This window comes from Hydra viridissima, unplaced genomic scaffold (genome assembly GCF_058129835.1).
Source record: "Hydra viridissima isolate aposymbiotic clone 2 unplaced genomic scaffold, HvirCarnegie_v1 scaffold_12, whole genome shotgun sequence".
Taxonomy (NCBI): domain Eukaryota; kingdom Metazoa; phylum Cnidaria; class Hydrozoa; order Anthoathecata; family Hydridae; genus Hydra; species Hydra viridissima.
The window spans coordinates 3,459,189-3,472,484 of NW_028324311.1; the positions used below are offsets into that span (position 1 = coordinate 3,459,189).

Sequence of the window (13,296 nt, forward strand, 5' to 3'; positions counted from 1 at the left end):
TTTTTGGCTTCTAGAAATAGACGAAACTGACTTATTAAGCATCGTTCAGAAGTTAAGAGTGAAAGCAGCTTTTTCCACAATGTTTCGAAAGCAAGTAACTATCCAGTGTATTGACGTTTTAAGTACCCATAAGATGTGCTGAACAAATTTTGCTCTATTTCACACTTGTTCGGCGATTTTCGGCCAAAAAAAAATAGTTCGAGCTAAATTCCATTTATAATTATAGAATATTAAGTAGTGCAAAAATACCTTAGCATGTAATTTACATTTGAACTTTTTAATCTGGCAACAGCTCTAAAACTAATTCAGTTTTGAAAAAGAAATTTGTTAAGAAAGGGGAGGGGGAGGAGAGTCTCACTGAAGAAAGCACAATACAATAGTTATTGCACAAAAATAGAGAACTTTCTTTTTCAAATACTAAAACAAAAACAAGGTGGCAATTTTACAAAGTACAGAGTGGACCGAAGTTCACTCTGCCATTTAAATAATGCACGTAAATTTTTTTCAAAACTTACAAAAAACTAAAATGTAAATTTTATTCAGAAATAAACTATGGGCAACTTCAGGTAAGAGCGCTGTGTAAAGTTTATTGAATCTTTATTTTGAATATAGGCGTTCTATTGTTCTTACTAAGAGAGCATAATGCAATACTTTAACTACAGAAATCCTCTGTCAAAACAGCGCAATTAGCCCTAATTCGGCATTTTCAACAAGCTCGTTCACAAGAAAATACTGAATGAATATGAGAGGGTATTGAAGAAGAACAATGAATATTCGCTGGAAGGCGTTTTCAATAGCTTAGAATTACTCGCAGTACTTTGGAATGCGTTGAAAGAGGTCCTCAAGCGTTTTCATACCAGGTCCAATTTGTACCGGAGTTCATAAATACACACACACACACAAAAACATTAAGCCATACGAATTCTCTAAATACAAATAAAAAATTATCATAAAAAATTTTTCTCAGGATTATGGTTACCAGTATCCTCAGCTCGTAAAATTATTTTAACTAAAAATAAAATAATTCATAAATTAAAAAAAAGCAAAAAAAAAAACTCATTTTTGTTTCTTACCGCAATACTTAATCTAAAAACTAGGGATGCAAACCCTTTCGGTCTGAACCACACTTTTTTTTCTAAACCACTTTTGTTTTTTTAAACTTTTTTATTGCATTACCTTAGAAATCGCGGTTCCTCAGCCTCTCATCGGAACCCAACTATTTGCAACAAATTTAAGCTTCTGCTAAAGACATATTTTATGCTGTGTTAAGGTATAAACTTTTCATTGTCTTAAGAAGCTTTCAATCTTAAACGAGATGCGAATGCAGATTTAGTTTCTCTAGGACATTCTACAAAATTTAGTTTTAGCCCAACTTAAATTTTAATTATTTTCAAAATTATATACCCCCTACTACCAAAACTAAACGCTTTAAAAGTGTAGTGTTCGCTGTGGTTGTTTTATGCTGTTGTAATGTGTATTGTTTAGTTCGAGGTTGTTCTAACTTTTTGCTTTTTACAAGAAATCCTGCATAAACCTTATCCATACGTCATGTTCTGAAACAGGTTTGTCAATTTATAAGGACATTTTTTTAGAAACTGCAGCATTCTTAAATAATCTAAAAGTAAATAATCATGGTTGCCTTTCTAGATTTCTCTGGGCAAATCCTTTGTCAATAATATTACCTTATAAAAACTTAAAGTAGGTATTTGTGATAGAAATAAGGAAAAAGAATATAATCAACGTGTATAACTTAATATAATGTAATCAATGCAATCAACGTGTATAACTTAAGGATTTAACAGAAAACAATAGGTCTTAAATAATTGCTTTTTATTGGCTGCAAACAAAAAGTTGAACTATTTTATAAAAAATTCGTCAACCGTCTTTTACTAGATAAAAATAGCTTGTGAGTTTAGCTAATAGAATAAGCTAAATGATTAATCTCACACACTGATATTCACACGTTTTTTTGGCGAATCTTTATTGAGTAGCATCGTTTTTTCCTTTCCTTATCAACATTTGGTCGAAAAGTTTTACATGTAAATGGCACAAGTTCTTTAAACTTTGTGATCACGTTCTAAATAAAAACATTTTTGACTGCTTATGTAGTGATAAAATTTAGCTTGCTCTTAGAAGTACAGTTGTTATAAGTTCTATAAAGTTTTGAATCAATCAGAATATAAATTTCTTTTAATGGATTAAAATTCAGTTAGTTTAATGTAATAAAATGATTGGTATAACTTTATGTTGAAGCATTAGACTATAACCATTTATCGCTAGACACCATGAACACCAAATATTTTTTAGACAATTGCTGAAAGTTCTAATTCATCAATTTTTACTCTATTTGATAATAATTCCTGACCAACCAACTTTTTTGTCCAAATCATTTTCAAACCATTTAAAAAACAATTTCATTCATATCTGTCTAACAACAATGAGTTCTGCCTATTGCTTTATTATCTGAAATGGAAAGTATGAGAATGGGGAAATGATTTACCATAATTTTTCACAATGTTTAATGATATAGTTATACGTTAGTGAATGAAAATATAATAACCTAGATGTAATGTTGATAGCAAGAATTTTGACCATCTATGAATGGGACAGAAAAATCAAAAGAGAAAAATTTTTAAAGAATAGACCAAAATCCAACTTTGGGAGTATTGGGGAGGCCATTTTTAACTTTATTCTATGTAAATATCACTTCAAACTTTTAAAACCCTCTGTTCAAGTCCTTAAGTATTTGAAATATTTATGGCATAAATAGCTATCCTGAAGTTATTCCATTAGTAATGGAAATGGTACACATTATTGTTAAAGTTATGAAACTTTTTGACACGAAAGGTTAAAAATTGATGTATTTTCTAGTTTTTACTATTGTATTTTGTTTTCAAAGAAAAATAAAATATAATAGTAAATAGCCAAATTTTACAAACCCCCGGGCTCGATGTTTCTGAAGGGTATGAATTAATTTTCTCATTAGAATTATTTGTAAAAGAAATGCGAAAAAATTCAGAAGAAAAAATGAACGAGTTCGAAAAAAAAGCTAAAATTTTGAGTGAAGAAATTACAGGAAGTGATGATGTTTTAAACAAGCGGCGAAAGGCACACATTTTTAATGGCAAGGACAAGTTTCGGGTAGAGGAGGTGTACAATATCCTTTTTGATTCTTTAGCAGGCAAATTATCGAAAAGAGGAAGAGTATACAAAGAAATAAATAAGAAATATAAATTTCTTTTGAATATAGGAAAAAAAGATCATTCTCATATAGACATGGAAAGCATTAATTATGTTATTTCATTCTACAATAATGACACAGATGCTGGACTAATAAATGAATGTACACAATTTAGGGAATATCTTCAAATTACAAATAAAGAAAAACAAACAAAATGTTCCAGTATGCTTTACTTAATATACGAGAGAAATTTGATAGATTTTTTTCCAAATTTATATACCGCATTTAAGATATTTCTAACTTTACCAATAACCAGTTGTGAGGCCGAAAGAGCATTTTCAAAATTAACATTTATTAAAAATAAATATCGCACTCCAATGCTGGAAGTCAGACTTAATTATTTTTCAATTTTGTCAATTGAAAATGACTTAACAAAATCAGTATCTTATGATGAAGTAATAAGAGAATTTGCAAATAAAAAATGCCGCAAACAAAAAATTTAAATTTTATTATGTTTATTGTTATTTTTATGAATGAAAATGAATTTATAGTTTTTCCAAAGTTTATTTGTGTTTCATTACGTTTTACTTATATTTTGGTAATAAGCTTTTGGGGCCCAAAAATTTATTTAGCTTCAGGCCCCACAAATGGTTAATCCGCGTCTTCATACATACATACATACATACATACATACATACATACATACATACATACATACATACATACATACATACATACATACATACATACATACATACATACATACATACATACATACATACATACATACATACATACATACATACATACATACATACATACATACATACATACATACATACATACATACATACATACATACATACATACATACATACATACTTACATACATACTTACATACATACATACATACATGATGATAAGGATATGTAGCATTATAAAAAAGTTAAGCAAATAGAAATCCGTAATCGTTAATCCGTAATCGTTAATCATAGAATGGTAATCGTTAATCCGTAATCGTTAATCCTTTTTATAAAAATGAAAGTCGCAGGATTGGTTGATTTTATTTACCCCCTGGTTATAAATATTAAATCTGATTGGTTTTATAAAAATGAAAGTCGTCACAGGATTGGTTGATTTTATTTACCCCCTGATCGGGATTACGCGTAGTATATAAGTTATGTTTCAGTTCATTCTGGTCAGTACAGCGATCTACGCCACACGAGATCCAGAACCCCTGCTGAAATTTTTTCCAACATGGCTGTCAGTTCAACTACAACAACCCTGAAGATCCAAGATGGCGAAGTGGAGATGCCATTTGAACAGCGACCGTTGGTTAATATAACCGAGTTACTCTACCAGTTGCGTCCAGCACCGGTTCATTTGCCTGTGTAGGTATAATTAGATACTATATATCCTATATGAAATATATATAAAGATATAAATATATAATGGGTATAAATAGATAAAGAAATATGCTTTTTTAGGTGTCAGTGATTAGTTCCACCTACCAAGAGGAAGAGGTCATTTTAGTGAATACGGACTCAGAGGAATCGGATTTTTTAATGGATACAGACTCGGAGGAATCGGAGGAATCGAACTCAGAGGAATCGGAGGAATCGGACTCAGAGGAATCGGACTCAGAGGAATCGGAAAGTGATAATGATGCTTATGATCCGGATTACCTTCCTAATATGAACGAAATCAGGATTGTTTTAAACCCCGTTATGAGACTTAATAGAAACGGAAGATGATTTTTTTATCTTGTATATATTCTTAATCTATTAAAAATAAATTTACAAAATTTCAAAATTTTATTTATTTTAGTTCACTTAATGAAAATACTTAAATAAACAAATAATAATACAACTTTGGTAGTATAGTGGTTAGTATTCCCGACTGTCTATCGGGAGACTGGGGTTCGATTCCCCACCAAAGAGAATAATTTTCAAATTTTTTATTAATTTCGTATTTTTTATTAATTTCGTAAATTTTTATTAATTTCTGTTTAATATCGTATAATACAACATGATGTGGAGATATAACAAGATATTCTTCCATAGACGGTATATTTTTGACGTTGATAAGTATTGGTTTTCGCAACTCGCTCTTTGACAAATGAAGAATGCGTACCATTTTATTATTAATAGGCTAAAAACCAATAATCAATATATATATATAATAAGGATGGATTACGTTAGATTTGTATGTTAAAAATGAGTTAAATAATATCATTTTTTTAAAAAATTTTAATTATATAAATAAATTTGAGATAATTAAGAAATAAAAAATTACAAGATTTCTTATCGCTATAGATTAAAATGGTGAATGTAAAATCACATCAAAGAAAACATCCGAAAAAACATAAAAAACATGTTTTTAAAAATAGAGGTAGTGGAAAACGAAAACATTCAAAAAAACATCGTAGACGTGGAAAAGGAATTCTTAGTTCTTTGGGTAATATAGCTAAAACAGCGTTAAAGTCTGACATGGCTGGAAATTTACTTAATCAAGGGTGTAATTATTTAGAACAAAAAAGACAAGCAATTCAATAACAATACATGTTATAACATTTTATTTCTTTGTATATATTATAATTAAAGAAATAATACAATAACTCACAAATACGATTGTTGTTGCAAACATAAATATTTTAAAATTTTGTTGCATTTTACATTTTTTATGATTAGGCACTACTTCTACTATATCAAATATTTGTCCGATGACTTCTTCATTATGTGGTACTCCTTCTACATAATCACCTTTTCTTTTTTTACAAATTTTTAAACAATGTAAAGGCGGTGTCATTTTGTAACTGGGAATAACGGATTTGAATAATAATTTTTTAAATTTTCAATATGAGCACGTTCTTCTTCAGGTATATTTAAAAACTGTTTTGATGCTACTATTGATCTATACTGAGATATATAATATTTTTCTCTTTCGTTTTGTTGTAAATATTCAAAATCTTCTTCTCTTATTACATGTGGTATAGACATCACATTTTCTATAGATAAAAACCCGTCATTATCTATCAATTTATTTGTTCTCAATAAATCCATATCTTTTAATAAATTTTTATTAACGTTGTTCTGGATAACTTCGTCTTTATAAATATCGTGTTTTATTTCTTTTTCAGGTAATTTAAAAGTGCTATTGAATCTATACAGATCATTATTTTTTTCAATTTCATCAGCAAATTTTATATCTTTAAATAATAACCTTTTAGCTGTGTCATCGCAATAACTTAAAAATTGATATTTTAAAAAGTTATTAAACGGAATTAACAGTGTTTCTGTGAGCGGACCGTCAAAATGAGCTTTTGCCACCGGAAAATTATGCTCCAATATAGCACTGATATCGTTTAAATGAAAATATTTATTATATTTAAAAAATTCGTTATTGTATAATAAATATAAAAAAAAAAAGCAGTCCATGGTCCGCAACTAGAAGTATTAAACTGTTGATATTGTAATTTGTTGTATAAAATGGTCATGTTTTGAATGTTGTTTATTTTTCCATAATTTGATACAAAATTAGAAAACCATCTAAATTCGTTAAAATGTGGAATCAAACCTTCTAAATCTTGAAGCTTTTCATTAGCATACAATTCATTGTAATTGATAAAAATTTTACCAATATTATGATTAAAAAAATCTACAGAAGCTGATTCAAATAATTGGGCGTTATTTATAAAACAAAGTGGTATTTGTTTTAAAACACTATCTTGTCCAAAACTGTCAAAACAAAAAAAGGTAGACGAATCAATTTTGATTAAAGCTCTCCAATGTTCACCGTTTTCATGTGAACTTTCGTTATTATAAATTAAAAATCTACCGTCAGAAATACATTTTGAACATATGTTGTAGCAATCCAATTTGTTTACAATTTCATCAAATCCAAATATACCAACAAAATAGGGTTTAAAAATGGAATTATTTAAAAAAAATTTTTTTAATGTAACATCGGTAGTCATTTTTCAAAATATTTAATTTTTAAATATAAATTCTACAAATAGCGACAAAACTGAATGAATGAAATTTACAATAAATTTATTATTATCCTCTTCTTCTACTGTTTTTTTAAGAAACGAAAATGTTCTTTTAAGCGTATTATTTTTTATAATTGATTCCAATTTAGATATTATTCCCAACATATTTGGTTTTACAATTTCTTGTACAAAATCTTCCACTATTCCGTCAGTTTGATCACCTTCTATGATTGGATATATAGGTTCACCTTTTTCGCTTATTTTAGTTGGTAAACATGGAATTTTTTCAGGTCTATTAGATTTCATTTTCATCATAATGTATTTTACATTAAGTAAATAAGTATCCACAATATGATAGATGTAATTAACATAGGGTTTTTCGATAAAATCTTTTTGTAGTCTTTCATGGTGCGTTTCACATACTTTTGTTGTTTGCAAGTACTTTGACATTATTTCATTTTTAGTAAATTTTTTCATTTCTTTTTCATTAACCCAACTAAATTTAGAATCTAGTATCATTTGTAATACCTCCGACAATTGTTCTTCTTCTTTATCTTGTGGAAGTAATCTTCCATTAAAAGAAGACCAATCTTTTCTTTCACATAAACTTTCAAGAGAACAAAATATACAGTTATTGTTTTCTTTTAATATCGAAACGTATTCGGGATAACTTTTTTCTGGTAATATAATTTCTTGTTGTACAAATGTTAAAAAATCTTGATTTTCCATTTTTTAATGTTCAACTCACTCTCTCTTATTATTTAAAATTATAAAACAACAAAATAAACATTTTATTTTTGTACAGTTTTTTATACACAAATTTATAACAGTGTCTTTTTCAAAATAATAATCTTGTTTTATATCGATTTAAACTCATTAAATTTTGTAGTGTAATCATGGTTTAATTTTTTTCATTTTTCCAAAAAAATGTTTTCTTATCCTGATCAATCAAATCCGTCAAAAAGATTTTTTTGGTTTCTGTAATGATCCAAAAAACCTTGTCCTTTAAATTGTTTGATGTTAGGTAAATAGGACATTGCTTTTCCGCGATTTTTAATTTTGTAGAAAATATAATTTTTTTTAAAATGTCGTCGTTTCATGTTAAACAAAAAACAAATACAACTGTAATTCATTTTATTAAAAAATTCTTATATTTGTCTATATTTATCAGGATTATAAGCTAAATTTTGTTTTAAACCTAATCCTACTTCAATTACAGATGCTGGCACCATACTATAAATAGAAACGTACCCTGTAAAAGCTTCTCTAAATTCTAAAACAATTCTAAAACTGTTGCTGCCATTTACTACAGTGGGTGGTTTTTCGGTAATAAAATTACTGTCACTGGTACAATCGATAGCTATCATTTGATCTAAATTATAATTTTCGCTAAAATATTGATCCACACTATGAATAAAAGTGTTATCTTCTTTATCCAAAATATTACTATAATTATCCATATTTAAAGTGGAAGGTCCATTACCTTTACAAAAACTGACATGCATTTGCCAAAGTCTCATTTTATCAAAATTGTTATTTAAATCCCAAGTAACAGCGGTACCACCAGCACTTACAAATGACCTTCTAAAATTTTCAAACGTAATTTTAGATAATACAAACGGTGCTAATTCTCTAGGTGAAAAACATAATTTGTCTAAATGATCTGCTTCAAATTTGTTTAAACATGAAATGAGAATACAATGAGGTACGTTTTCTGACGTTTTATTGTTAGCCATGTTTATTGTCAAGGTGGTGGTAGCTTGATCTACTGGAAGATGCATTCTTTCAAAATGTGGAAATATATTTTGAGTATAAACGTCATTCCTTTTGTTAGATAATAAATATTTGGTTTTATTATTAGCCCAAGAGGGTTGAATTCTATAAATATTAGCATAAATACATGGCTCTAAAATTACAACTCCCGCATTAGCAAAAGCGGTTTTGTCTGCATCAACTATAGGTCTTACAAATTCCAAAATTTGATTCATATCATTTTCTATTGTAAATTCTAAAATAATAGTTTTATTTTTTCCTAAAAAATCTCCAATCTGAAATATTTCAGGACATAACTCTGCTAATGGTACAACAAAATTTATTCCAGTAGTAAAAATAGTATTATCTGTAAAAAAATTCGTTCTTAATCTAGCAGCATAATCAGGTATGTTTTCGATAGCAGTGTTGGCGGCTTTAACTAAATCATTTTGACCTCTAGCTCTAGATTCTGCTACTGAAACAAATCTAAACATGGGAGCTATAGGAGAATAAGTATTCACAGTTCCAAAATATCGATTTAAATATACATTTTTTTGATGAATGGAATAATTTTTTTTAGCTTGTTCTGCTTTAAATCTATTCCATATTCGATCGGTAACAAAATTATTGCATGGATTAGCATTATTGACAGATTCGTTAAAAAAAACTTTCATGCCTTTAAATAAATGAAAAATAAAGTTTTCACACAAATTAATTTTAGGTAAAGAATTAATATCAGCACTTCCAGCTGCTACATCAAATAATGTTTTTGGACTTACTTTCATATTTTTAACCAATTGCAATTTAAAACATAAAATAAAATCTTTAGGGATTATAAAGTCTGTAGGTTCAATTTTAAATCTTATTCTTTGTGTAAATTCAGTATTTAAATCAGGTGTAAATTTTTGAATATCTGTATGAATAATTAAGTCTTGCGGTATTGATTTTTTAAAACCCGGATATATATCTGATAAGTTTATTTTTTGTTTTTCAGACAAATTGCCATTTGCAGAGTCTGTTAAAAGGTTACTATCCTCTTCAGCTTGTTGTATTACTTGTTCAATAGTGACAGGATCACTAGCTGTATATCTGGTGTTGTCACCTCCTCTTTGTTGAAACATGTTTTAGTGATTATAAAAAAGACTGTAAAATTTAAAATGATAGTTATTATTATGAGCATAAATATTTACATTATTTTTATTTTATTCTTCAGCAGATTCAGATTCTTCTTTTGCATAAGGCATTTTATTAAATTGAACGTCTTTTAAAGCTTTTTCATACCCTTTTTCAAACAATTCTTTTCGTTTTTTTTTGGGGATTTTTTTTACAACATGATCAGATTTTTTCTTAATGTGTTGAAATTGCGTCAAGTTTTGAATACTTCTTTGTTGAAAAATACAATCTTTACACATACCATTAATAGCATCTACAGCGTTCACTAACAATAAACAATTGACACAGACGTGTTGTTTCATTTCCAAAGGATTAGTTTTGTTTTTTTTATTTTATTTTTTTACAGGTAGCATTTTTTCTTCATTTTCACTACTTTCATCGCTACTTGTATCACTATCTTTTTGTTTTCTTTTATCGATTTTTTTATTGCTTTTTTTCTGATCGTATAAATTTTTATATTCCTCAATTTGTTTCATTTTATCTTCAAAAAGTTTGTTCCATTGTAGTTGTAAATGTTCATATTCTTTTTTAGTAGAGTATTGATTTAAATTTTCAGCTACATTTTGTAAGGCTTTTTTCAAATGGGTTTGTTGCTGTTCCAATTTATCATAATTGTTATTCGTCGTCGTGTTTTTATCAATTCTGTTCAAGTTATATCTTGCAAACATGTTTCTTCCTTTCATTTTAATTATAAAATAATGTATTGTCCATCAAATCAAAAATATAAATGCTTTTATATTGTTTAAAAAATAAAATGGTTCATTTATATATTTTATACACCTTAAGAAACTATAAAATGAATTTTAAAGGTAGGGTTAAAATAATTGACATCGGTAGAACTAAATTTTAATAATTCCATTTTTGAATTAAAAAACGAACACTTGAAATTGCTCAAATCTTCAATGTCATTAAATTCAAAATATCTTAATTTTCCAGCAAAATTAGGTTTGAAATCTTTTAATAAATCTACGTTTATAACGCTTTGATTTCCAGTTATGTATTCTAAAACGTTAAAAATACAAACTATACCATCTTCAAATTTATTATTAATGACTACATCACATTTTTGAGCTTGTTCAAACTTAACCAGTACATACATATCTGTATTTGATCCATAATTTAAAGCGTTTACATTTAAATTTTGAATTTCTGTAACTACACCTATCAATTTTTTCCTGTATTTGTTATTTTTACTACCCAAAGATTTTATTTCACTAACAATGTCATATTTCATTGATAAGGTAAAAGGGTTTGTTTCGGTTGTTAAATATTGTTCATTGCGATACAAATATAAAACGGTATAATTTCCATTAAATTTTTCCATTGGTTCGTAAATATAGAGTAAAACGTTTCTTAAAGGTAAACTACTATCCCAATTAGTAATAATTTTATTATTATTGTCCACTTGATAAAAATAATCGTTTTGAAAGTTCTTACATTCGAAAGTTAATTTAGATATGTCATTTTTGGTTAATATTCCTTTATATTGATTTTTCCACGTATAATATAAATCTGTATAATTCTCCGTTTTCTTAGGTATGTAGGCAGTGGTATATAGCGATACGGTTTTTTCGTTTGAGTAGGTAGGTTTTATTTGATCGTTGTAAAGATGAGCAAAATTATGATCGTATAAATCGTAGACTAACCCTCCAAAAGAAGGTGGACTAATCACTGCGTTATACAGGTTATTATTGACATTGGTATTTATAACATCTAATGATGGAAAAAAATAATTTTGTTTTTGATAATAAAAAAGTTGCACATTTTCATGATATTGATTTTTTTCTATTCCAAAAAACGGTAATTTAAACATAGATTTGTAAGTATTTGCAACGTTAATATCTTTATAAACATCAACAGGTGTGTTGGTCATATGTTTAAATTTTTGTTGAGTAGAACCGTAAATAACCACATTTTTTATATACACTCCATTATTGTCATGCCAAGGATCACCTAAATAACATTTCATGTTTGTATTAACAGATGTATTTGTTGTTGTACGAGTAGCTGTATATCCGGCGACATTAATATTGACGGTATAATTTGTACCGATTTTTATTTTTTCGTAATAAAAAGTATAATATTGGTTATAATTAAAATATAGGGATGCAGGATTCCAATATAAATCAACAAAATATAAACTATTGCTATTAGGAGTAATCCACACACCAGGGACTCTCATCGAGTCTGCTCCAGTAGTGAAGTGACATAGGTTTATATAAGTACTATGTTGTCGTGTAACCATAAATTCAAAATATATAAAAAATTCGTCGCTAAATATGGGTAAAGTTCCAATGAGATTATTATTGTTACATAATATATTTACATTTTTAGGTGAAAATATTTTGTTTTCTATAGAATTAAAACGACATAAATTTTGTCTAGCGTGAGATAAAAAGGATAAATTTTTTAATTTAATAAATTGATTCATATTTGAATTTCCAATATATACCTTGATGTTGGAATAAGTAGTATTATTTATACTTCTTCTAAATACATTACCTTTACTTTCAATAGAAGCTCTAACATAATATTGATTATCACTCCAATTAAATTGTCTACTTAAGGTAAAGGTATACCAAGTATTCAATGATACATTAAACAAATTGCTATCAATCTCCGGAGTTTTCAGATAAAAGTTTGTAGTGTTATTGGGTAAGTATAAAGATAAAATAGTAGAATCATTTGATGTTAATGAAAAAATAGTACCATATATGTGATTTAAGGCTATTAATTGATATTGAAATGAAATAGAATATTCAGCTGATAATAACGGAATTTCACCAATTAACATATTTGGTAAAGGAATAAATATCTCATCAGTTAAACTATAAATATGATTTGAATTTTCCGTAACAAAAATACGTTTGGGAGAATTGTTATTGATATAACTGGAACTATTATTAGATGACATAGCTTGATTTATTATTCTTGGTATTTGTAGTTGATAGGTAGAAAACATAATTTCTTTTTGTTTAAACCAAGGTAGTGGTAGAGTGGTAATATTTAAACCGTTTAATGAAAATTCATAACTATATCCATTCCATCCGGTGTTTGGGATAGGTAAAGTCATTTGATGTAATCCAAACAAAAAATCTTGCGGTCTAAAATATGGAAACATACTTGGACTTATAGGTTTTAAAAATTTGGTATTATTTAAAAAATTGACTGTCTGAGTGTCTGTAAAAGAATATTTAT

The 13,296-nt window shown here is 27.5% G+C and overlaps 1 long non-coding RNA gene across 2 annotated transcripts; it reads left to right on the forward strand.

The window, feature by feature from the left end:
* Window positions 1-4,383: 4,383 nt before the first annotated feature.
* Window positions 4,384-4,994, forward strand: LOC149880796 (uncharacterized). Of its 2 annotated transcripts, none has more exons than XR_016445810.1 (2): window positions 4,384-4,573; window positions 4,670-4,994. It is a non-coding gene; the product is annotated as an uncharacterized LOC149880796 (long non-coding RNA). The 2 variants fall into 2 exon arrangements; XR_016445811.1 differs by having other exon boundaries at window positions 4,390-4,577.
* The last annotated feature ends 8,302 nt before the right edge of the window (window positions 4,995-13,296 follow it).